The sequence below is a fragment of the Marmota flaviventris genome, chromosome 3 (assembly GCF_047511675.1).
Source record: "Marmota flaviventris isolate mMarFla1 chromosome 3, mMarFla1.hap1, whole genome shotgun sequence".
Lineage (NCBI taxonomy): Eukaryota > Metazoa > Chordata > Mammalia > Rodentia > Sciuridae > Marmota > Marmota flaviventris.
Genome location: NC_092500.1, coordinates 113298785 through 113324068, shown reverse-complemented (window position 1 = coordinate 113324068; position 25284 = coordinate 113298785). Strand labels below are relative to the sequence as shown.

The window sequence follows — 25284 nt, the reverse complement described above, 5'->3', positions numbered from 1 at the left end:
GTTTTCTTCAAATTTCTATGATACTTGGCAGATTCATCTTTTACTTAGCCTTACTATGCTCCACAGGTTTGGGACTTCTCGGTTCAATGGTTCGCTGTCAGGAACAGTTTGAATTTAAGGGTTCCCTTCATTATGGCTTCTTGATGTGAATGAAAATTGAGCTGGAAATCAAGCAGGGTAGGCAGAAGGTTCTTGAAACTTCACACAATCAGTTCTCAGTGGGCACTCTCTGGTTTCTTTCTTTAGAAGGTAGGCCAAAGATGAAGCATGCAAAAGCAACTGTATCCGAGAGCCCTTAAGGAGAAAACAGAGAAACATGTATATACTGAAATAAGTCTCCTCAAAATTTGATCATATTTCTTTGATACTGTGCAGTATTCTTAGTATACTCCCAATGTTTGGGCCTCCTAGGTAAAAGGGTTTGCTCTCAGGAGCAGTGTTAATTTTTATGTTTCACTTCATTTTGTCCTATAGGGGTGAATGGAAATGGATCTGGACTCAAACAGTGATTGTGCTAGCTGCATGAAACTTCACACACTCAATCAGTTCTCAGTGCACATTCTTTCATTTCTTTCTTTTGGTAGTAGCCCAAAGCTGAAGAAGAAAGAAACAGCTTTATCTGTGAGCACTTTAGGAGAAAGTTTTATTTATTTATTTTATATTTTTTGCATGGATTACTTTGATACTGTACAGGATTCATCCTTTTCCTAGTCTTATCCCAAACTAGGATCCCCAAGTTTGGGTTTTCAAGGTTTGCCAGTTCACTATCAGGAACAGTTTGAATTTTTAGGTTTCACTTTATTATAGCCTATATATGTGAATGAAAATGGACCTGGAAATCAAACAGAGTTAGTACTAGCTGCTTGAAATTTTACACACTCTATCAGTTCTCTGTGGGCACTCTCTGGTTGTTCCTTGTGAAATTACCTTAAACTGAAGCATGAAAAAATAACTTATCCAAGAGCACATTAGGAGAAAACAGGGAAATATGAACGTACTGAAATACCTTCCCCCAATTATTTGGTCAGATGGCTTTGATACTGCACAGGATTCATCTGTTAGCTTGATCGACTGGGCTCCCTTATTTGGGGATGACTATAATCAATGGTTCTCTAAACAAGTTAGGTTAGATTTAGTATTAGGTTAGGGCTAGTGTTACAGCTAGTGTTTGTTAGATTTAGTTTTCTTCAAATTTCTTTGATACTGGGCAGGATTCAGCTTTTATCTAGACTTACTATATTCTCTAGGTTTGGGCCTCTTGGGTCAACATTTGCTCTCTGGAACAGTTGTATCTTAACTTTTCATTTAATTTTGACCTATGCATGTAAATGGAATTGGAGCTGGAAATCCAACAGGGTTGGTGCTAGATACTTCAAACCTCACACACTCAATCAGTTTTCTATGGGCATTCTCTGTTTTATTCCTTCTAAAAGTAGCCCTAAGCTGAAGCATGAAAAGCAACTTTATGTAAGAGCTCTTTAGGAGAAAAAAGGGAAATATGCATGTACTTAACTACCTCTCCAATTATTTGGTCAGATTTCTTTGATAGTGTGAATGATTCATCCATTAGCCTACCCAACTTGGCTCCCCAAGTGTGGGACTTCTAGGATCAAAGGGACTCTAAACAGGTTAAGGTTAATGTTAGGGTTAGTTTTAGGATTAGACCTAGTGTTAAGGTAAGAGTTAGTTTTGTTTTCAAATTTCTATGATACTGTGAAGGATTCATCATTTTCCTATTTTGACTATACTCCAAATGTTTGGGCCTCCTACATAAAGGGTTTGCCCTCAGTAACAGTTTCACTTTTCATGTTTCTCTTCATTGCCCTATAGGGGTGAATTCAAATGAAGATGGAAATCAAACAGGGTTTGAGATAGCTGATTGAAACTTCAAATACTCCATCAATTTTCAGTGAGCATAATCTGGTGTTTTTGTGGAAGTAGCCCTAATATGAAGTAGAAAGAAACAGCTTTATCTCTGAGTGTTGTAGGAGCAAGCAGAATATCCATGTACTGAAAAAGCTTTGAAATTTTTTAGTCAGATTAATGTGATACTGTACAGGATTCATCCTTGACCAATCTTAGTAGGCTCCCCAAGTTTGGGACGGGACATCAAGGTTCAATGTTATAGTGTCAGGAACATTTTGAATTTTTAGGTTTCACTTCACTATGGCCTATAGGTGTGAATGGCAATGGAGCTGGAAATCAAACAGGGTTGTTGCTAGCTGTATGAAACTTAACACACTCAATCAGATCTCTGTGGGCACTCTTTGGTTTTTCTTTGTTAAAATACCTTAAGCTGAAGCATGAAAAACACAATTTATCCAAGAGCACTTTAAGAAAAAAACAGGGAAATATGAATGTACTGAAATACCTCACCCAATTTTTCATCAACTTTCTTTGATACTGCACAAAATTCATCTGTTAAGTTGTGCCGCTAGGCTCCCCAAGTTTGGGACTTCTACGATCATAGGTATTCTAAACAGGTTAGAATTAGGTTAGGGTTGGGTTAGATCTAGTGTTAGAGTTAGAGTGAATTTTGTTCAAATTAATTTGATACTTGGCATAATTCATCCTTTACATAGCCTTAATATTTTCCCCAGGTTTGGGCCTTCTCCCTTCAATGGTTTGCTGTCAGGAACAGTTTGTATGTTAAGGTTTCCTTAATTTTGACCTATATGTGTAAATGGAAATGGAGCTCAAAATCAAACAGTGTTGGTGCTCCCTGCTTGAAACTACACACACTCAATCAGTTATACGTGGGCACTCTTTGGTTTCTTCCTTGTGAAAATTTCCCAAAGCTGAATCATGCAAAAACAACTTTATCCAAGAGTACTGTAGGAGACGACAGGGAAATATACATGTACTGAAATACCTCCCCAAATTATTTGGTCAGATTTCCTTGATACTGCACAAGATTTATCTGTTAGCGTGCCCCACTTGGCTTTCATAATTTGGAACTTCTATGAAAAAAGGTTCTCTAAACAGATTAGGGTTAGTTTTATAGTTAGGGTAAGGGCTAGGTTTAAACTTAGTGTTGGGGTTAGAGTCAGTTTCGTTCATGTATCTTTGATACTGGGCAGGATTCATCTTACCTAGCCTCACAATATTCCCTGGTTTGTTCCTTCTCGGTTCAATGGTTTGATGTAAGGAACAGTTTGTATTTTAAGGTTTCACTTTATTTTGAACTATTTTGGTGAAGAAAAATGGAGCACAAAATCAAACAGGGTTGGTGCTAGCTGCTTGAAACTGCACACACTCAATCAGTTCTCTGTGGGCACTCTCTGGTTTGTTCCTTGCTAATATTGCCCTCAGCTGAAACATGCAAAGCAACTTTATTCCAGAGCACTTTTGAAGAAATCAAGAAAATATATATGTATTGAAGCACTTTCCCCAATTATTTGCTCAGATTTCTTTGATAGTGTGCAGGATTCATCTGTTTGCATACCCCACTAGGCTCCCTTCATTTGGGACTTCTATGATCAATGGTTCTCTAAACAGGCTAGGGTGAGCGGTAGGGTTACGATTAAGGATAGATTAAGAGCTAGTGTTAGGTTTACAGTAATTTTGTTCAAATTTCTTTGATAGTAGACAGGATTTATCATTTACCTAGTCTTACTATGTTCCCCAGGTTTGGGCCTTCTAGGTACACTTGTTTGCTGTCTGTATTTCAGGTTTTATTTTAAGATTTCACTTTGTTTTGACCTATATGGGTAAATGGAAATGGAGCTGGAAATCAAACAGGGTTTTTGCTTGCTGCTTGAAACTTCACACACTCAATCAGTTCTCTGTGAGGACGCTCTGGTTTTATCATTGTGGAAGTATCCCAAAGATGAAGCATGAAAAAACAACACAATGTAAGAGCATTTTAGGAGACAACAGGAAAATATGCATGTAAAGAACTACCTCCCCCAATCATTTGGTCAGATTTCTTTGATACTGGGCAGGATTCATCTGTTATCTTGCCCCACTAGGCACCTAAACTTTGAGACTTCTATGATCAAAGGTTCTCTATACATGTAGGGTTAGGCTTATGGTTAGAGTTAGGTCTAGTGTTATGGTTAGAGTTTGTCTTGTTCAAATTTCTTTGATACTGGGCAGGATATATTTATACTTAGCCTTACTATGTTCCCCAGGTTTTGGCCTTCTTGGTTCAATTCTTTGCTGACAGGAATCCTCAAAATTTGTGTTTTATGGATTCACTTAATTTTGACCTACATAGGTAAATGGACATGGAGCTGGAAATCAAACAGGGTTGGTGCTAACTGCTTGAAAATTCACACACTCAATCAGTTCTCTGTGGGCACTCTCTGGTGAAATTAGTAATAAGCTGAAGCATGCAATACAAATTTATCTGAGAACAATTTAGGAAAAAACAGGGAAATATGCATGTACTGAAATAGCTCCCTCAATTATTTTGTCAGATTTCTTTGAAACAGCCCATGATTCATCTGTAAGCTTACCCCTCTAGATTCCCCAATTTTGAAACTTCTATGATCAAAGATTCTCTAAACAGATTAAGTTTAGGGTTAGACTTATTTTTAGGACTAGGTTTAGTCCTAGTGTTAGGGTTAGAGTTAGTTCTTTTACAATTTCTATGATACTGGGTAGGATTCACCTTTTTTCCTATTTTTACTATACTTCAAATGTTTGGGTCTCCTATGTTAAAGGATTTTCTCTCAGGTACAGTTTCAATTTTCATGTTTCTCTTCTTTTTTGTCCTATGGGGTGAATGGAAATGAAGCTGGAAATCAAACAGGGTTTGTGCTAGTTGCTTGAAACTTCACACACTCAATCAGTTCTCAGTGAGCATTCTCTGGTTTGTTTCCTGTGAAGTATCCCTAAGCTGAAGTAGAAAGAAACAACTTTATCTCTGAGTGCTTTAGGAGCAAGCAAAATACACATGTACTGAAAGACCTTCAAATATTTTTGGTTTGATTACATTGATACTCTACAGGATTCATCCTTGACCAACCTTAGTAGGCTCCCCAAGGTTGGGCCATCAAGGGTCAATGGTTCAGTGTCAGGAACATTTTGAATTTTTAGTTTTCACTACATTATGGCCTCTAGGTGTGAATGAAAATGGAGCTGGAAATCAAACATAGTTGGTGCTAGCTGCATGAACCTTCACACACTCAATCACTTCACTGTGGGCATGCTCTAGTTTGTTCTTTGTGAAAGTACCTTAAGCTGAAGCATGAAAAACAATTTATCCAAAGCACTTTAGGAGAAAAGAGGAGAAATAAGCATGTACGGAAACATCTCCCCCAATTATTTGGTCAGATTTTTTTTTTTATACTGGGCAGGATTTATCTGTTACCTTTCCCTACTTGGCACCCCAAGTTTGGGACTTTTATGTTTAAGCTCTATAAACAGGAAAGGCTTAGTTTTAGGATTATGGTTAGGGCTATGGTTAGAACTAACGTCTGGGTTGGGGTTAGTTTTGTTAATTTTTTTTTGGTACCGGTGAGGATTCATCTTTTACCTAGCATTAACATGTTTCCCAGGTTGGACGTTCTCAGTTCAAGGTTCGCTGTCAGGAACAGTTTGTGTCTTAAGGTTTCAGTTTTTCTTGATTTCTATGGGTCAGCGTTAGGTTTAGGGGTGTGGCTCATTTTTGTTTTAAGGCTAGGGCTAGGGTCAGGGCTAGATTTTGAATTAATGTTAGGGTTAGGGCTAGTGTTAGGGTGAGGTTTAGGCTTAGGTTTAGGGTTACATTTAGAGTTAGGGTTAGATTCAGGGTTAGGGTTAGAGCTATGGTAAGTGCTATGGTAAGTGATAGGGTTAGAACTAGAGAAACGGCCAGGACGAGAGGTAGATTTAGATTTAGGAAGAGGCTTAGGGTTATGGTTAGTGTTAAAGGTAAATTAGGGCTAGGATTAGGGCTAGTGTTTGTGTTAGGGTTAGGACTAGGGGTAGAGCTACGTTTAGGATTAGCATTGGAGTTAGGATAAAGTTTAGGGGAATGGGTGGGGTATAGCTAGCTTTAGGGCTAGGGTGAGGGTTAGAATTAAGATTAGGGCTATGGTTAGTATTTGGGTTAGTATTAAGGCTAGGTTTAGGGCTAGGGTTTCTGTTAGGCTCAAGCTAGAATTAGGGCTAGGGCTAATGACAGGTCTAGGGTTATAGTTAAGGATAGTTATAGGGTTAGGTTATGGCTAGGTCTAGTATCAGAACTATGTTTAATGTAAGGGTCAGGTTTAGAGTTAGGGGTATTATTAGGGTTAGGGTCAGGGTTAGCATTTGATTTAGGCTAAAGTTTAGGGTTAGGGCTTAAATTAGTGTTAGCTTTAGGCTTAGGGTTAGTGTAATGGATAGGGTTAGGTTTAGGTTTCAGTTAAGATTTAGGGTAATGGATGGGTTAGGTTTAGCAATAGGGCTAAAATTAGCATTAGATTAGGGTTATGTTTAGTGTAATGGATAGATTTAGAGCTAGGGTTAGGGCTAGGTTATTGTTTAGATTAAGTCTAGGATTAGAATTAGGTTTAGGGATAGGGCTAGGGTTTTGTTTACAGTAAGTGTTAGGTTTAGGGCTAGGGTTATGTTTAGGTTAGGGTAAGAGTGTTTGAGTTAGGGTTAGTGCTAGGACGAGGGTTAGGATTACATTTAGATCTAGGGTTACATTTATGGTTAGGATTTGGTTTAGGGTTCGGGTAATGGCTAAAGTTTTCATTAGATTTAGGGTTAGGTTTAGGGTAAGGGATAATATTTGATTTAAGGATAGGGTTAGGATTAGAGTTATGCTAAGGGCTAAGTTTAGGTCTAGGATTATGACTATGTTTTGTGTTAGGTTTAGGGTTAGGGTTAGGACTAGGATTAAGGTTAGGCCTACTGTTAGGGGTAACATTAGGGTTAAAATAGGGTTAGGGCTAGGGTTATGTTTAGGGCTAGAGTTAGAATTAGGGTTATGGCTAGGTCCAGTGTTAGGACTAGGTTTTAGGTTAGGGTCAGGATTAGAGATAGGTAAATGTTAGGGTCAGAGTCAGTGTTTCAGATAGGATTAAGGTTAGGTTTAGAGAGAGAAATATGACAAGTGTTAGGTCTAGGGGTATGGTAAGTGTTTAGTTTAGGTTAGAGGTTATGGTTAGGGCTAGAGCTAGGATTTTGTTTAGGTCTAGGGTTAGAATTATAGCTATATTTAGGATTAGTTTTGGATCTAGATCTAGTGTTAGGGTTAGGTATAGGTATAGGGTTACTGATAGGGGTGGTGTTAGGGTTTGGTTTAGGGTTAGGTTCAGGTTTAGACCTAGGGTTACTGTTAGAATCAGAATAAGGGTCAGGGTTATGGTAAGAACTAGAATGAGGGTTAGGTTTAGGACTAGTAATACTGTTAGTGTTTTAGTTAGGCTAAGGATTAGGGTTAGGACTAGGGTTAGCATTTGTTTTGGGGTTTGGCTTAGGGTAAGGGCTAGGGTTAGAGCTAGGGTTAGGGCTAGGGTTAGGGTTAGGGTGAGGGCTAGTGTTATGGTTAAGATTAGTGTGTAAGCTAGGTTTAGGACTAGAATTAGGGGTAGGGTTTTTGTTAGGGTTAAGGCTAGGATTATGAAAATGACTAATGTATGAACTAGGGTTACTATTAGGGCTAGTTTTAGTGTTAGGGTTAAGGCTAGTTCTAACTTTAGGGTTAATTTAAGGTTAAGGTGATGTTTAGAGCTAAGATTAGTGTTAGGATCAGTGTCAGGGTCAAGGTTATTTTTAGATTTACGGTTAGGGCTAGGTGTAGGTTTATGGTTTGGTTTAAGTTAAGGGTTAGGTTTAGGGATATGGCTTGATTTTTTTATGGCTAGGGCTAGGGGTAAGGCAAGTTTTATGATTAGCATTATACTTAGGGCTAGTGTTAGGGTTTGGTTTAGGATTATGGTTATAATTAATTTTAGAGTTAGGTTTAAATTTAGAGTTAGGTTTAGATCTAGGATTGGGCTAGGGCTAAAGATAGAACTAGGGATAGGGCTAGGGCAAGAGTTAGAGTTAGTCTTAAGGCTAGGTTAGGGTTAGGATAGAACTTAATTAGGGTTAGCACTAGGCTTATTGTTAGTGTTAGGCCTAGGGTTAGGGCAAGGGTTATGGTTAGGTTTAAGATTATGGTTAGGTTTCGGGTTATGATTAGGTTTAGTGTAAGGGATGGAGTTCTAGCTAGGTTTAGGGCTAGGGCGAGGGTTAGAATTAGGGTTAAATCTCGGGTTATGGTTTGGGTTAGGATTAAGGCTAGGTTTAGGACTAGGATTACGGCTGTGGAAAACTTCAGGTCCAGCTTTACAGTTAAAGATAGATTTAGGGTTAGGTTTATGGCTACATCTAATGTAAGGTTTAAGGTTAGGGTCAGGTTTAGAGCTAAGAGTATTGTTTGGGTCAGGGACATGATTAGTGTTTGGGATAGGTTAAGGTTTAAATTTAGGGCTTGCATTATCATAGGATTAGGATTAGGGTAATGATATAGTTAGGTTTAGTTTTCAAGGTAAGTTTAGTGTAATGGATAGGGTTAGGATTAGGGATATGGTAAGGTTTAGGTCTAGGGTTAGCATTAGGGTTAAAATTATGGTTAGGGTAATGGATGGGGTTAGAGCTAGGGTTAGAGCTGAGGTTATGGTTATTATTAGTGCTAGGTTAAGGGTTAAGGTTAGGCTTAGGGTTAAAGCTCGGGTTAGGGCTCAGATTAGGCTAGGTTTTGGGTTAAGTTAGGGCTTGGGTTAGAGTTATGACTAATGTAAGTACTAGGGTTACAATTAGGGCTAGTTTTAGGGTTCGGATTAGGGCTAGGTCTAGTGTTATGTTTAGGGTTATTTTTAGGGTGACGTTTAAAGCTAGGGTTAGTGTTAGTGTCAGAATCAGTGTTAGGGTTAGTTCTAGGTTTCTGCTTAAAACTCGAATAAGGGCTAGGGTTAGGGCTAGGTGTAGGGTTAGAATTTCATTTAGGTTAAGGATTAGGGTTAGGGCTCAGTTTTGTATTAGGGCTAGGGCTAGAGTTAGGGCTAGTTTTAAGAGTAGCATTAGGGTTAGGATTAGGGTTATTGTTGGCTTTAGACTTAGGCTTTGCATTAGGGTTAGATTTAGAGTTAGGTTTATATTTAGGGTTAGGGCTAAGGCTAAGGAAATGGCTAGGGTTAGGCCTAGGGTTACGGCTAGGTTTAAGGTTCCAATAAGGGATAGGGTTAGAACTAGTTGTAGGGCTAGGGAGAGAGTTAGACTTAGTTTTAGGGCTAGGGTCAGGGTTAGGCTTAGGGATAGGATTAAGTTAGGGATAGTGTTGGTTTCATTAGGCCTAGGTTTAAAGTTACGGTTATGATTAAGGCTATGTTTAGGGCTAATATGGGCTAAGATTTGTGTTTGTGTTAGGTCTAGGATTATATCTAGGGCTACTGTCAGTTCTAGGGTTATGGTTATGGATAGTTTTAGAGTTAGGTTTTGGCTAGGTCTAATATAAGGATTAGTTTTAACCTAAACATTAATGCTAATTTGAGCCCTAAACCTAAACTCAAACCTAAAACAAACCCTAACCATGATCCTACCCTAATAATTCCCATAGCAGTAACCTGACAATTAACCCTAAACCTAACCCTTAAACTAGACCTAATCATAAATCCAATTATAAAACTGTCCTCTCCTCAACCGCAACCCCACATCTGACATTAGCTCTAGTCCTAATCCTAGCCCTAACCCTAACAAAACCACCAGCCCTTATCCTAGCCATAAACCTAGATTAATCCTAAACCTAACCCTAGCTCTAATCCCAATAATAACCCTAGCCCTAATCTTAGCCCTAATTTCACCCTATCCCTAAACCTTACACTAACCCTAGACCTAGGAATAAATCTCACTCTCACACTAGCCCTATCACTAGTTCTAACTCTATCCTTACCATAACCCTAACCCTAGCCCTAAACTTAATCCTAACCCTTTCTCTATCCATAGGCCAAGCAATAACCTTAGATTATAATCTATCTCTAAATCTAACCCTAAAACGAAGCCTAAGCCTTACCCTAACACTAGCCCTAACCCTAACACTAATTCTAAACCTAGCCCTAGCCCTAAAACAAAACCGAGCCATAAGCTCTATCCCTAACCCATAAACTAAACCAAACCCTAACTATACACCTACCCCTAATCCTAGCCCTAATTCAAGTTTTAAGCCAAACCCTAAAACTAACCCTGACAGTGACTCTGACACTAACACTAGCTCTAAACATCACCCTAATCCTGAAACTAACCCTAACACTAAACCTAGCCCTAATCTTAACCCTGAAATTAGCCCTAATCATTACCCTTGTACTTACATTAGCCATAATCCTAACCCTAGCACTGACTTAACCCAAATATTAGTCTTAATCAAAGCCCTAACCCGAGCTTTAACCTTAAACCTAACTGTAACCCTAGCCCTAGCCCTAGCCCTAATCATAACCATAACACTAGCTCTAACCCTATACATTACCATAACAATAACCCAAACCCTAATGCTAACCCTAGGGCTAAACCTAACCCTATCTCTAATCCTATACTTATTCATTTCCCTAAACCTAACCTGAACCCTAATTCTAAGCCTATCATACCCACACCCTTACCCTAACACTAATTTGATCCTTAATTTTAAATCTTAACCTATCCCAAACCCTAAACTAGACCTTCACCTTAATAATACTCCTAGCCCTAAACCTGAACCTAACCCTAAACCTAATCCTTACACTAGACGTACCCATAATCCTAGCCCTAAAACTATCTTTAAACATAATTCTAGACTTGAAATTAGCCATACTCCTAATCTTAGCCCTAACCCTAAAACAAACCCTAGCCCTCATCCTAGTCCTAAACCTAGCCTTAATCATAACCCTAATCCTAACCCTTATTCTAAACATAACCCTACCTCTAAACCTAGCTATAACACCATCCCTTACCCTAAACTAAATCCTAAATCTAACTCTAATTCTATGCTTAAACTGAACACTATCCATGGACCAAATCCTAACCCTAATTAAGCCTTATCCCTAAACCGAACCCTAACCTTAGCCTTAAGACTAACAATAATTCTCACACTAGCCCTATCGCTAGTTTAATCCTATCCCTTACCATAACCCTAACCCTAGCCCTAACCCTTTCCCAATCCTTAGTCCTTGACCTAACCCTAAGCCTAAGCCTCACACTAACACTAAACCTAATCTTAACACTAATCATAAAACTAGCCCTAACCCTACCACTAGCAGCAAAACAAAACCCAGTGATAGCCTTAACCCTAAACGTAAATTAAGCCAAACCCTAACACTACACCTAGACCTAACCATAGCCTTAATTTGAGTCCTAACCCTAACCTTAAAAGTATACCTGACACGGACTCATATGCTTAACTCACCCAAGCTCGAAACACCATCCTAAACTTAAAACAAAACTTAACAGTAACCCTAGCCCTTATTGGAGTCCTAACCCTAAACCTGACCCTGACTTATATCCTAAAACTAACCCTAGCTCTAAATATCACCCTAAACTTAAGTTTAACCCTAACACTAAAACTACCCCTAGTGCTAACCCTAACCCTAAAACTAACCCTAATTGTAACCCTAGTTCTTATATTACTGATTGCCTTAACCCTAGTCCTAACCCTAATACAAAACTTGACCTAATCCGAACCCTAAACCTAGCTTTAATTCTAATCCTACCCTAACCCTACCCCTAACCCTAGCTCTAACCCTATCCCTTACCCTCAGTGAAACCCTAACCCTAATAGTAAACCTAGACCTTTCCCTAATCCTTAGGCTAACAAAAATCCTAACCCTATTAATAGTCCTGACACTATCCCTCATTTTAGCTCTAATTCTATCCCAAATGCTTACGCTAACCCTGACCCTTATTCTGACCCTTACACAAACCCTAGGTCTAAAACTGACCCTAAACCTAGAGCAAACCCTTACACTGGCCATACCGCTAACTTATACCTCAACCTAACCCTAACCCTAGCCCTAAGACTAACTCTCTCACACTATGCCTACCCCTAGTTCTAAGCCTATCCATTACCATAACCCTACCCCTACCCCTAACCCTTGCCCTATTCTTTGTCCTAGCCCTACCCATAAATCTAACCCTATCCCTAAGTATAAGCCTAACACTAAAACTAGTCCTAACCCTAATGCTAATCAAAAAATAGCCCTAACCCTAACCCTATCAGTAAAACAAACTGAGAAATAGCCCTAACCATAAATCTTAATTTAAATGAAAACCTAACACTACACCTAGACCTAACCATACCCTTAATTCGAGTCCTAACCCTAAACTTAAGTCTAACCCTGACCCCAACTCATATCCATACACTCACCCTAGCTCTAAACATCCTACTAAACTAAAACTGAAAGCTAAAAGTAAAACTATTCCTAACTTGATTCTAACCCTAACCCTGACCCTAACTCATATCCTAACACTAACCCTAGCTCTAAATATCATCCTAACCTTAATCCTAACCTTAACATTAGACCTACCCCTAATCCTAACCATAAAGCTAAGCCTCATTGTAACCTTAGTTCTTACATTAGCCATTGCCCTAACATTAGCCCTAACCCTAACACAAAAACTAGCCCTAATCCAAGCCCTAAGCCTAGATTTAACCCTAACCCTAACTCTTAGCCCTAATCCTAGCTCTAAGGTTATCACTTACCCTATGAATAACCCTAACCATAATGGTAACCCTACACCTATCCCTAATCCTTAGGCTAACCAAAATCCTAACCTTATTAATAGTCCTGACCCTAGCCCTCATTCTAGCTCTAATTTTATCTCAAACCCAAACGCTAACCCTGACCTTTATCCTGACCCTAACACAAAGCCAAGTTCTAAACCTGACCTTAACACTAGACTAAAACCTAACACTAGTCCTGGACCTAAACCTAGTCCTAAATCTAGCCTTAACTCTAGCCCTAGACCTAAACAAAAACCTAGTCCTAGGCCTAACAATAACCCTTATCCTAACACAAACACTAACTCTACCCCTAGATCTAAACCTGGTCCTAATTCTGGCTCTAGCCCTAATTGAACTCTTACCCAAACACGGATTCTGCCTTTAACAGTATATCTACTTCTATATCTGACCCTAACTGAAAATCTAAAGGTTTAGGGTCAATATAATGGTCAGGGTTAACATTAGGGTTTGGGATCGGTTTAGAGCTATAGTGAGGGTAGGGTTATGACTATTAATAGTGTTAGGGTATTGGTTAGCTTAAGGATTAGGGATAGGTATAGGGTTACCATTACGGTTAGGGTTTTGCTTTGAATTAGGGATAGGCGTAGAGCTAGGGTTAGGGCTAGAATTAGGGTTAGGGTTAGGGTTAAATCTAGGTTTAGGGATCAGATTAGGGCTAATTTGTGTGTTAGGGGTAGGCTAATGTTATATCAATGGCTAATGTAAGAACTAGGGTTATAATTAGGATTAGCTGTAGGGTAGGTCTAGTGTTAGTGTTAGGTTTAATGTTAGGGTGATATTTATAGCTAGGGCTAGTATTAGGATATGATTCAAAGACAGTGTTAGTTTTAGGGTTAGGTTTAGGACTCAAATAAGGCCTAGGCTTACTGTTAGGGTTCAGTTTAAGGTAAGTGCGGTGTTTACAGCTAGAGTGACTGTTAGGATATGAGTCAACGTCAGGGTTAGTTTTAAGGTTACGGTAATGACTTGAATTAAGGCTAGAGTTACTGTTAGGGTTCTGTTTAAGTTTAAGGTGGTGTTTAGAGCTAGGGTGAGTGTTATGATATTAATCAGGGTCAGGGTTAGTTTAAGGTTATGATTAGGACTGGAATTAGGGCTAGGGTTATGTCTAGGTGTAGTGTTAGTGTTTGGTTTAAGGTTTAAGGTTAGGACTATTGCTCAGGTTTTTTTTTTTTTTTTTTTTTTGAGAGAGAGAGAGAGAGAGAATTTTAAATATTTATTTTATTTTATTTTTTTAGTTTTTGGTGGACACAACATCGTTTTTTTTTAATTTTATTTTTATTGGTGCTGAGCATCGAACCCAGCACCCAGCGAACGCACTATGGCTTGAGCCACATCCTCAGCCCCTATTGCTCAGTTTTGTTTTAGTCCTAGGTTTAGGGTTAGGGTTAGGGCTAGTGTTTGTGTTAGGCTTAGGCTTAGGGTTAGGTTAAGTTTTGGAGTCCATTAAAAAATAATTCATATTTTTTATTACTTGGAAAGGTGTTACATTATAGATCTTAAATGTTCCTTGATGGCTGTATGTTAAAGGCTAGTACCCAGCTGATGACACTATTGAGAAGTGGTAGTACCATTAATATTTGGGGCCTACCCCACATTTATGTAAAATTGAAATACACTAATAAAACCAAAAATTGGTTGGGCCTACTTGAAGGAAGTTGGATCATTGGAACTGTGCCCTTGAAGTGGACATAGGGACCCTGGTACCCTCCTTTCTTTCTCCTTGCTTCCTAGCTACCATGAGAAGACCATGTTTCTCTGCCACTTGCTTCTACCGTAATGTACCATTTTATCACAGTCTCAAAAGCATTGGTGCTCAGTAACCATGAATTAAATCCTCTGAAAACATGAGACAAAATAATTTTCCCCTTTTAAGGTGTTTATTTCAGGTATTTTGTCATAGCAATGCAAAGCTGACTAAAATAAAAGAAAATCATTTACAGGTCTGACTGCTCTACTAGTCTAAATTATAATTTGATCAGGTTATAAAGCTGTTTTGCTCAGAACATGCAAGTACCCATAGTCTTTCCAGGAACAGATTATGCATTGTCTAGCTGTATAAAATTTCTGCTTTGTTTTGTTTTGATTTTAGATGTGAAACTTCATGTTGGAAATTAATGGAATAAAATAAATAGATATTTGGCATGGCTGGGACTTCAATAAAATATTTGGAGTTAGGGTTAGATCTAGGGTTAGGGCTAGGTCTAAGGATAGGGCAAGGGTTATGGCTAGGTTTAGAATTATGGTAAACAATATGGATAGATCTAGGGATAAGGCTAGGCAAGAGTTAGAGTTAGTCTTAGGGCTACGGTTATGGTTAGTCTTAGGGATAGGGCTAAATCAGGGCAAGGATTAGAACTAGGGTTAGTGTTCAGTTTAGGACTAGCATTAGGGCTTGGGTTAGGGTTAAGTTTAGGGTAAGGGATGTGTTATAGCTAGGTGTAGAGGTAGAGTGAATGTTAGAATTAGGATAAGGGCTAGGGTTAGGGTTAGGGTTATGATCAAGGTTAAGTTTAGGGCTAGGATGAGGGCTAGGGTTTGTTTTAGGGTTAGGTCTAGAATTAGAGCTAGGGAAAATATCCTGTCTAGTGTTACAGTTAAAAGGAGATTTAGGATTAGGTCTATGTCTTAGTCTAGTGTAAGGTTTAGGTTAAGGGTAAGGGTCAGTTTTAGAGCTAGGGGTATTTTTAGGTTCAGGTAAGGGATATGGTTTGTATTAGTTTAAGATTTAGGGATAGGTCTCAAATGAGCATTAGGGTTAGAGTTAGGTTTAGGGTAATGGATAGGGTTAGGTTTAGAGTTCAGGGTAGGTTTAGGGTAATGGAGAGATTTAGGATTTGCAATAGGGTTAGGGTTAGGCCTAGGGTTAGCATTAGGAATAGGGTTATCATAAAGGTAATGTATAGGGTTAGGGTTAGGGTTAGGGTTAGGGCTACGTTTAGGGTTACTTTCAGGGATAAGGCTAGGGTTATGTTTAGGCCAAAGTTTAGGATTTGAGCTATGCTTAGGTCTAAGGTGAGGGTTAGGCTTAGGGTTAAGGCTAGGTTTAGGGTTAGGATTATGCTGACGGTAGGTTTAGACCTGGGATCAGGGGTAGATTTTGTGTTATGTTAAGGTCTAGTGTTAGTGCTATAGGTAATGTAAGATCTAGGGTTCTAATTAGGGCAAATTTTAGGGTTATGATAATGGCTAGGTCTAGTGTTAGGTTTAGATTTTGTTTTAGGGTCAGTTTTAGAGCTAGGTTTAGTGTTAGTGTCAGGGTCAGTGTTCAGATTAGAGTTAGGGTGAAAGCCGGAATTGGGAGTATGGTTAGGTCTAGGGGTAGTGCTATTGTTTGGTTTAGGTTATGGGTTATTGTTAGCACTAAGAGTAAGTTTTTCTTTAGGTCTAGGGTTAGAATGATTTCTATATTTAGGATTAGGTTTAGGTCTAGGGGTAGTGTTAGGGTTAGTTTTAGGTAAAAGTTTACTGGTAGGGCTAGTTTCAGGGTTCAGTTTAGGGTTAGGGTCAGGTTTAGACCTATAATTAGTGTAATTGTCAGAATAAGGGTGAAGGTTAGGGTTAGGTTTTGGATTAGGTTTAGAGCTAGAATGAGTGCTAGGGTTTGGATTACTAATAGGGTTAGTATTGATTTAGGTGAAGGATTATAATTAGGACTAGGATTAGCATTATGGATAGGGTTTGGCTTAGGCTAAGGGATAGGGTTAGAGCTAGGCTTAGAGCTTTGGTTAGGGTTAGGTATAGGGCTAGGGTTAAGTTAAGGTTAGGGTTAAATTTAGTTTTAGGGCACAGATTAGGGCTATTTTTGTTTGGGGGTTAGTGCTAGTGTTAGAACTATGGCTAATGTAAAAAATAGGGTTATTATTAGGGTTAGTTATAGGGTTAGGGTTTGGGTTAGGAATGGTGGTAGCATTAGCTTTATTGTTAGGGTGACATATAGAGCTAGGGTTAGTATTTGGATATGAATCAGGGTAAGGGATAGTTTTAGTCCCAGGACTCGAATTTGAGCTAAGGTTATGGCTAGTTGTAGGGTTAGGGTTTGGTTTAGTTTAGGTTTAGTGTTAGGGTAATGGCTTGGTTTAGTTTTAGGGCTAGGGCTAGTGTTAGGGTTAATTTTAGGATTAGCAGTAGTGTTCAGCTAGTGGTAGGGTGAGGTTTAGATATAAGGTTAGGGTTAGATTTAGAGTTATGGTTAGATGAAGGGTTAGGGATAAGGTTAGGGCTATGGTAACAGACAGGTTTAGAAATAGAAATAAGGCTAGGGTGAGAGAGTTATTCTTAGGGCTAGAGTTAGGGGTTTGCTTAGGGTTAAGGCTAAACTAGAGCTAGATTAGTGCTAGGTTTAGTTTTGAGGTTAGGCCTATGGTTAGGGCTAGAATTATGGTTAGTGTTAGTGTTAGGATTATGGTTAGTTTCAGGGGAAGGGATGAGGTTATGGATAGGTTCAGGGCTAGGGCAAGGGCTAAAATTAGGGATAGGAATAGGGTGAGTGTTCAGTTTAGGATTAAGGCTAGGTTTAGGGCTAGGATGATCGCTAGGTTTAGTGTTAAGTTTAGAGCTAGGTTTAGGGCTAGGGCTAATATTAGGTCGAGGGTTAAGTTTAGAAATAGTGTTAAATTTAGGCTTATGGCTAGGTCTAGTGGAAAATTAGGTTTAGGGTGAAGGTCAGGTTTAAAGATAGGTGTATTATTATGGTAAGAGTCTGGTTTAGGGTTTGGTTTAGGATAAGGTTTAGGATTAGGGCTCAAATTAGCATTAGGGTTAGGATTAAAGTAATGGATAGTGTTAGGTTTAGGATTCAGGTTAGTTTTAGAGTAACAAATAGGGTTAGTGTTAGTGATAGGATTAGGGTTAGGCCTAGGGTTAGCATTTGGTTTCGGCTTATGTTTAGGGTAAAGGATAGGGTTAGTGCTAGTGTTAGGGCTTGTGTTAACATTAGGATTTTGGTTAGGTTTAGAGATAGGCCTAGGATTATTGTTAGTGTTAGTTGTAGCAAAAGAGTTAGGGTTTGATCTAGCGTTAGGGCTAGGGTGAGGGTTAGGGTTAGAGTCAGGGCTATGGTTAGGGTTAGGGTTAGGGTTATGACTTGTGTTAGCATTATGGTTAGGGTTACGTTTAAGGTAATAGATAGCGACTGTGCTAGTATTTGTGCTATTGTTACAGTTAGGATTAGGGATAGGTTTAGGGTTAGGTTTAAGATTAGAGCTAAGGTTATGTTTAGGGTAAGGGTTAGAGTTTGAGTAGGGTTAGGGCCAGGGCAAATGTTAAGGTTAAGGTTAGATCTAGGGAAAGGATTAGGGTTATGCTTAGGTCCAGGTTTAAGACTTGGATTAGGGCTAGTTGTGTGTGAGGTTTAGGGCTAGTGTTAAATGTATGGGTAATGTAAGAGCTATTTTATGGTTATGTGTAGATTTAGGGTTTTTCTAGTGTTAGACTTAGATTTTGGGTTAGGATAATGTTTAGAGCTAGGGTTTGTGTTATGGTAAGTGTCAAGATTTAAGTCTAGGGTTACAGTTAGGGATAGATTTAGGTTTATGTTTACGGTTAGATCTAGTGCAAGGGTTAGATTTATGGTAAGGGTCAACTTTAGAGCTACATGTATTATTAAGGTCAGCATATGGCTTAGGGTTTGGTTTGTGTTAAGGTTTGGGTTTAGGGATTTAATTAGCGTTAGGGTTAGAATTAGGGTTAGGGTAATGAATAAGCTAAGGGTTCAGGTTAGTTTTAGGGTAATGGATAGGTTTAGGGATTGTGATAGGGTTAGGGATAAGCCTAGGGCTAGCATTAGGGTTAGGATTATGGTTAGGGTAATGGATAAGATTAGAGCTAGTGTTAGGGTTAGGGTTATGTTAGGATTAGGGCTAGGGTTAGGGTATTGGATAGAATTAGAACTATGGTTAGGGCTATGTTTAAGGTTAGGATTAGGGCTAGGTTTAGGTTAGGGTTTGGGATAGAGCTATGGTTATTTATAAAGTTTAGGCTTTGAGCTAGGGTTAGGTCTAAGGTAGGGTTATGGTTATGGTTAGGGTTAGGGTTAGTTTAGGGTTACAATTAGGGCTAGGTTTAGGCCTAGGATTAGGACAAGGTTTTGTGTTAGCTTAGGCCTAGGGTTAGGGCCATGGGTAGTTAGGAGCTAGGGTTATTATTAGGGCTAGATTTTGGGTTAGGGTTATGGCTAGGTGTAGTTTTAGGATTAGGTTTTGAGTTAGGGTGAGCTTTGGAGCTAGGTTTATGTTAGGGTCAGGGTCAGTGTTCAGGTAAGAGTTAGTGTTGGAGTTAGTGGCAGAATTAGGACTAAGGTTAGGTCTTGAAGTAGGGTTAGTGTTTGGTATATGTTAAGGGTGATTGTTAGGGCTAGCCCAAGGTTGTTGTCCAGGTCTAGGGCTAGAGTTATGGCTAGATTTAGGATTAGGTTTAGGTCTAGGACTAGTGTTAGGTTTAGGTTTAGGTGTAGAATTACCGGTAGGGCTAATGTTAGGTTTTGGGTTTAGGTTAGGGTCAGGTTTAGACCTACGGTTAGTGTTAGGTTAAGTATAAGTTTCAGGATTAGGATTAGGGTTGGGGTTATGGTTAAATCTTGAATGAGGGCTAGGATTAGGACTAGTAATAGGTTAGGTTTTGTTTAGTCTATGGATTAGGTTTAGGACTAGGGTTAGCATTAGGTTTAGGGTTTGGCTTAAGGTAACAAATAGGATAAGAGCTAGGGTTATGTCTAGGGTTAGGGATTGGCTTATGGCTAGGATTAGTGTTAGGGTTAAAACTGGGGTTAGTGCTCAGATTAAGGCCAGGTTTTGGATTAAGTTAGGGCTAGTGTTAGGCCTACAGCTAACATATGAACTAGGGTTATGATTACGGCCAGTTTTTGGGTTAGTGTATGGCTAGGTCAAGTGTTATGGTTAGGGTTAGTGTTAGCATGATGTTTATAGCTAGAGTTAGTGTTAGGGTCAGGGTCAGTGTTCAGGTTAGAGTGAGGGTTAGGGTTAAAGCCAGAATTATCACTAGGGATCTAGGTGTAGGGTTAGTGTTTGGGGTTAGTTTAAGTTATATCATTAGGGCTAGGGCTAGGTTTTTGTTTAGGTCTAGGGCTAGAGATGTGGCTAGATTTAGGATAAGGTTAAGGTCTAGGGATAGTGTTACGGTTAAGTTTAGGTATAGGTTTATTTCTAGTACTAGTGTTAGGGTTCCTTATAGGGTTAGGGTCAGGTTTAGACCTACGGTTACCATTAGGGTCAGAATAAGTGTCAGGTTTGAGTTATGGTTAGAGCTAGAATGAGGGCTAAGGTTAGGACTAGTAATAGGGTTAGGATTTGGGTTACACTAAGGATTAGGGTTAGGACTAGGGTTAGCATTAGGGTTAGGGTTGGCTAAGGGTAAGGGATAGGGTTAGACCTAGGGTTAGGGCTACATTTAGGGTAGGGTTAGGGCTACTGTTAGGATTAGGTTTTGGGTTAAACTAGGGTTAAGTTTCAGATTAGGGCTAGGTTTTGGTTATGGCCAATGTTAGCAGTAGAGTTACTATTTGGGCTAGTTATAAGATTAGGGTTAGGAATAGGTTTAGTGTTAGGGTTAGGTTAAATGTTACGGTGATGTTTAGAGCTAGGGTTAGTATTAGGGTCAAAATTACGGTCAGAGGCAGTTTTAGGGTTAGGGTTTGGACTTGAATTAGCGCTAGATTTAGGGCTAGCTGTAGAGTTAGGTTTTGGTTTAGTTTAAGCTTTAAAGTTAGGGCTATGGTTCAGTTTACTTTTAGGGCTAGGGCTATGTTTAGGGCTAGATTTAAGATTAGCATTAGGTTTAGGACTAGTTAGGGTTAGGTTTAGGCTTAGGTTTAGAGTTAGATTTAAAGTTAGGATTAGACCTAGGGTTAGGCCTACAACTAAGGATATGGCTACCGTTAGTACTATATTTATAGCTAGGATTAGGGTTATGGTAAAAATAGGGTTAGAACTAGGGATAGGGCTAGGACGAGGGTGAGAGTTAGTCTTAGAGCTTGGCTTAGGGTTTGGTTATGTATAGGGCTTAATTAGGGCTAGGAATAGGGCTAGGTTTACATTTATGTTAAGGCCTAGGGTTAGTTTTGGGATTAGGGTTACATTTAGTGTAAATGATGGGGTTAGAGCTAGGTTTAGGGCTAGGACAAAGGTTAGAATTAGGGTTAGGGTTAGGGTTTCATTAGAGTTATGATTAAGGCTAGGTTAAGATCTAGGGTGAAGGCTCAGATTTGTGTTTTAGTTAGGGCTAGGATTAGTGTGAGGGCGAATGTCAGTTCTAGGCTTATGGTTAAGGATAGTTTTAGGGTTAGGTTTATGGCTATGTTTAGTGTGTTAGATTTAGGGTAAGGGTCAAATTTAGATCTAGGGGTATTATTAGAGTCAGGGTCATATTTAGGGTTTTGTTTAGGTTAGGGTTTACGGTTAGGGCTCAAATTAGCATTAGGGTTTGGGTTAGGGTAATGATAGGGTTTGGTTTAGGATTCAGGTTAAGTTTAGCATAATGGATAGGGTTATAGTTAGGCATAGGGTTAGATTAAGGCCTAGGGTTAGCATTAGAATTAGGGCTGTGTTTAGAGTAATTGATAGGGTTAGAGCTAAATTTAGGGCTATGATTATGGATAGAATTTGGGCTAGGTTAGGGTTAGGGTAAGGGTTAGGGCTATGGTTTGTGTTAAGGTTAGGTCTAGGGTTAGAGCTAGGGCAAGTGTCAGGTCTATGGTTATGTTAGTGATAGTTTTAGGGTTAAGTTTATGTCTAGGTCTAGTATAAGGGTTAGGTTTAGGGATAGAGTCAGAGTTAGAGCTAGGTATATTTGTCAGAGTTAGGGTTTGTCTTAGGTTAAGGTTTAGAGTTAGGGCTCAAATTAGCATTAGGTTTAGGTTTAGGGTAATTATAGGATTAGGTTTAGGGTTCAGGCTAGGTTTAGGTTAATGAATAAGGTTAGGGTTACAATAAGGTTAGGGTTAGGCCAAGGGTCACCATTAGGTAAGGTTATGTTTAGTGTAATTGATAGGGTTAGAGGTAGCAATAAGGCTAGGGTTATGGTGAGGATTGTGGCTAGGATTAGGGTAAGGTTTAGGGCTAGGTTTTGGGTTAGGTTTAGGTTTAAAACTAGGGTTAAGGCTCAAATAAGATCTAGGTTTTGGGTTTGGTTAGGGCTAGGTTTAGGACTATGACTAATGTATGCACTACTGTTACAATTAGTGCTAGATTTAGAGTTAGGGTTGGTGTGAGGTTTAGAGCAAGGGTTATATTTAGGGTCAGTGTCATGGTCAGGGTTAATTTTAGTGTTAGGTTTAGGACTCGAATCAGGGCTAAAGTTAGTGCTAGGTGTAGGATTAGGTTTTGGTTTAGGTGAAGGGTAACGGTTAGGGCTATGGCTTAGTTTTCTTTTAGGGCTAGGGCTAGGGCTAGGGCTAGGATTAAGGCTAGATTTTGGATTAGTGTCTGGGTTAGGGCTAGTGTTAGAGTGAAGTTTCGGCTTAGGTTTAGGGTTAGATTTAGAGTTATGGTTGAACTAGTATTAGGGCTTGTGCTAGGGTTAGGGCTAGGGTTAGGGTTTGAAATAAAATATGATTAGAACTAGGGATATATCTAGGGTAAAAATTGATTATTCTTAGGAGTATGGTTAGGGTTAATGTTAGGGTTAGGGCTAAATTACGGCTAAGATAAGGGTTAGGGTTAGTGTTATGGTTAAGCCTAGGGATTGGGCTATGGTTAGGGTTAGCATATGGGTTAGTAAGATTAGGGGAATGGGTGGGGTTATAGCTACTCTTAGGTCTATGGTGAAGATTAGAATTAGGATTAGGCCTAGGATTTTGGTTCAGTTTAAGATTAAAGCTAGGATTAGGGCTAGGATAAGGGGTAGATTTTCTGATAGGGTTATGGCTAGGACTCGGGCTAGGGCTAATATCAGGTCTAGGGTTATGGTAAAGGATAGTTTTAGGGTTAGGTTATGATTAGGTCTAGTGTAAGGGTTAGGTTTAGGTTAAAGGTCAGCTTTAGAGCTAGGGATATTATTCGGGTTACGATCAGGGTCAGGGTTAGTATTTGGTTTACATTAAGGTTTAGAGTTAGGGCTCAAATTAGCATTAGGTTTAGGTTTAAAGTTAAGGTAATGGAAGGGTTTACTTTAGGTTTCATTTAAGGTTTAGGGCAATGTATGGGTTAGGTTTAGCAATACGGTTAGGGTTAGCATTAGGGTTAAGGTAATGTTTAGTGTAATGGCTAGTTTTAGAGTTATTGTTAGGGCTAGGTTATGGTTTGAATTAAGTCTAGGATTAGGGTTAGGTTTTGCAAAAGGTCTAGGGTTTGGTTTAGGGTAAGTGGTACGGTTAGAGTAAGTCTTAGTTTAGGGCTTGACATATGTTAGGTTAGGATAAGAGTTAGTGTTTGAGCTAGGGTTAGGGCTATTGTGAGGGTTAAGTTTAGGTTTAGTTCTAAGTTTAAGTTTATGATTAGAGTTATGTTTATTGTAAGAAATAGGGTTTTAATTAGGTTTAGGGTTAGGGGTAATGTTATGGTAATGGATATGGTTATCGCTAAAGTTTGGGCTAGGATTAAGGTTAGGATTAGGAATAGGATTAGGATTTAGAAAAGGGTTAGTGTTATGTTTATGGTAAGGGTTAGACTTTGAGCTAGGGTTAGGTCTAAGGTGAGATGTTGGATTAGAGTCAGAGTTAGGGTTAGGGCTAGACTTAGGTTTACACTTAGAGCTAAGTTTAGGCCTAGGATTAGGACTAGGTTTTTTGTTAGGTTTAGGGCTAGGGCTAGGACTATGGGTAATGTAAAAGCTAGGGTTATGTTTAGGGCTAGTTTTAGGTTTAGGGTTATGGCTAGGTCTAGTGTTAGGTCTAGGTTTTGGGTTAGTGTCAGGTTTACAGCTAGTTTAAGTGTTAGTAACAGGGTCAGTGTTCGAGATAGGGTTAGGGTTAGGGTTAGAGCCATAATTAGGACTAAGTTTAGGTCTAGAGATAGGGTAAGTGTTTGGTTTAGGTTAAGTTAGGGCTAGGGCTAAGGTTAAGGTTGTGGTTATTGTTAGGGCTAGTGCCAGGTTTTTGTTTAGGTCTAGAACTAGAGTTATAGCTATATTTAGGATTAGCTTGGCATCCAGTCCTAATGTTAGTCTTAGGTATAGGTATAGGGTTACCGGTATGTGTATTGTTAGGGTTTGGTTTAAGTTTAGGGTCAGGTTTATATCTAGGGGTACTGTTGGGTCAGATTAGGGTCAGAGTTAGGGTTAGAGCTGGAATGAGGGCTAAGGTTAAGACTAGTAATATGGTTAGAGTTTAAGTTAGGCTAAAAATTAGGGTTAGGACAAGGGTTATCATTTGGGTTTGGGTTTGGCTTAGGGTAAGGGATAGGGTTAGACCTAGTGTTAGGTCTAGGGTTAGGGTTAGGGTTATAGTTATTTTTGGGGTTAAGATTACAGTTAAAGAGAGGTTTAGGGCTCAGATCTTGGGTAGAATTTGTGTTAGGTTTAATGCTAGGGTTAGGAAAATGACTAATGTATGAACTAAGTTTAAAATTAAGACTAGTTTTATGGTTACAGTTAAGGCTAGGTCTAGTGTTAGGGTTAATTTAAGGTTAGGGTAATGATTAGAGCTAGGATTAGTGTTAGGGTCAGGGTCAGGGTTATTTTTAGAGTTAGGGTTAGGGCTAGGTATGAGGTTAGGTTTTGGTTTAGGTTAAGGGTTAGGGTTAGGGATATGACTTGGTTTTATTTTATGGCTAGGGCCAGGGGTAGGGCAAGTTTTAGGATTAGGGTTATGGTGAGAGGGAGTGTTAGGGTTTGGTTTAAGCTCATGTTACACTTAAATTTAGAGTTAGGCTTAGATTTAGAGTTAGGTTTAGATCTAGAGTAAGGACTAGGGCTAAGGATAGAAGTAGTGCTAGGGCTAGGGCAAGAGTTAGAGTTAGTCTTAGTTCTAGGATTAGTGTTAGGATAGTATTAAATTGGGGCTAGGATTAGTGCTAGGCCTAGTGTTAATGTTAATCCAACCAAGGGTTAGGGTGAGAGTTATGGTTAGGGTTAAGGTTATGGTTAGGTTTAGAGTAAGGGATGGGGTTATAGGTAGGTTTTGGGCTAGGGTGAAGGTTAGAATTAGGGTTAGGGCTTGGGTTATTGTTCGGGTTAGAATTAAGGCTATATTTAGGACTAGGATTATGGCTAGGGATAATTTCAGGTCTAGGGTTACGTTTAAATATAGTTTAGGGTTAGGTTTATGGCTACGTCTTATGTAAGTGTTAGGTTTAGGGTTAGGTTTGGGTTTAGAGCTAAGGGTATTATTAGTGTCATGATTGTGTTAGTGTTTTGGATAGGTAAAGGTTTAAAGTTAGAACTCGAATTAGCATTAGGGTTAGGATCAGAGTAATAATAGGGCTAGGTTTAGGTTTCAGGTTAGATTTAAGGTAATGGATAGGGTAAATATTAGGGTTAGGGTTAGGTTTAGGCCTAGGGTTAGCATTTGGGTTATGTTTATGGCTATAGTTATGGTAATGGATAGGGTTAGAGCTAGGATTACAGCTAGGGTTATGGTTACGATTAGTGATAGTGTTAGGTTTAAGTTTAGGGTTAAAGCTAGGGTTAGGGCTTGGAATATGGCTAGGTTTTTGGTTATG

At 39.1% G+C, this 25284-nt stretch overlaps 1 protein-coding gene across 1 annotated transcript in view; it reads right to left on the bottom strand.

Moving 5' to 3' along the window:
• Window positions 1–248: 248 nt before the first annotated feature.
• The window catches only part of LOC139705235 (uncharacterized), a 116091-nt gene continuing 91055 nt past the window's right edge, over window positions 249–25284 (bottom strand). The window contains exon 7 of the transcript XR_011707135.1: window positions 249–294. The gene's annotated coding sequence lies outside the window, so the exon portion shown is untranslated. The remainder of the gene's footprint in view (window positions 295–25284) is intronic.